Below are 1,181 nucleotides of genomic sequence, written 5' to 3' on the forward strand. Positions count from 1 at the left end.
CCGTGAGCTACATGAAGCGCCTCCTGCGGGAGGCCACTATTCCCAGCGCCTGAGCTCTTCCGCACCCATCTTCCTAGCAGCCATCACGCAGCACCTAATTGCCAAGGTCCTGGAGCTGGCAGGCAATGAGGCCCAGAACAGCAGTTAGAGGCGCATCACCCCAGAGCTGGTGGGCATGGCGGTCCAACACAACGCTCTGCTCAGCAGCTCTTTTGGGATGACAACCATCTCCCTGGTGGCCCCAGCCCGGCACCAGCTGCTCAACCACACCAGGGTCTTGAGTCCCGAGTGTCCGGCCCCTGGACGGGCCTCCCCCCGGCTGTCGGGCGCCAGGCCTGCTCACTGACCGACTGCACAGCCCGGTGCCTCGGGCCCAGTGATGTTGAATCAATCAAAGTGTTTCAAAACATCCGTGTGCGTGCTTCAGTCACTTGGCCTGGGAGGTGGTGGTGGGATACCCCTCCTTGGAGAGGTGGGGGTCGGGGGTCTGGCTGAAGTGGAGGGGGAGTGTTGTGGGTACAGATGGAGTCGGGGATGGCAGGCAGAGGGAGCGGTCGCCCACTGTGACAGCGCATGCGGTGGCCCTGGTGGGAGAGGCTGGCTGTGCTGGGGTTGCAGTGGAGTGGGGTCTGGGGGGAGGCCAGGGAAAGAAGGTTCCCCTGTTGGCTCTGAGCAAGTAGGAGCCAGGCTAAGTCCCCAGAGGGGCTGGGGTCCTGGTGGTGACACTCAAGACCGAGAGGGCGGCATCGTGGTAGGGTGAAGGTGCCAAGGTGACCGACCGCCCCGAGGCATGGGATGCAGGAATAGTGGACAGTGTGCTTGACAGGGGTTCCCATGGGGGTAGGGCCTAGATGTGCATGGGGGCAGGGGCCTAGACCGCAAGACTGCGGCGGGATGGGGACTGGGGGAGGCGGGACACAACTCGCACGTATGCAAAGTCGGAATCAGGGTCACGCGGGGTCACCAGGTGACTTTTTGGTCGTGTGCCTTTGGAGATTCCAGGAGATGCTCTGCTTGGCAACCTGCGGGAGCAGGCTGTCACCTAGCAACAGCGGGTGACCCTCTATTTGCATACGGCGCCGGCAGCCAATCAGGGCCCAAACTCCGCGCCCGCTCTTTTGCATATCACCCCGGCGACGGGAGAGTCGGGGCGGCAGCGCCGGCGCCGTCCCGCTGTGGCC

Source organism: Cervus canadensis, chromosome X (assembly GCF_019320065.1).
Source record: "Cervus canadensis isolate Bull #8, Minnesota chromosome X, ASM1932006v1, whole genome shotgun sequence".
In the NCBI taxonomy this organism is placed as follows: Eukaryota; Metazoa; Chordata; class Mammalia; order Artiodactyla; family Cervidae; genus Cervus; species Cervus canadensis.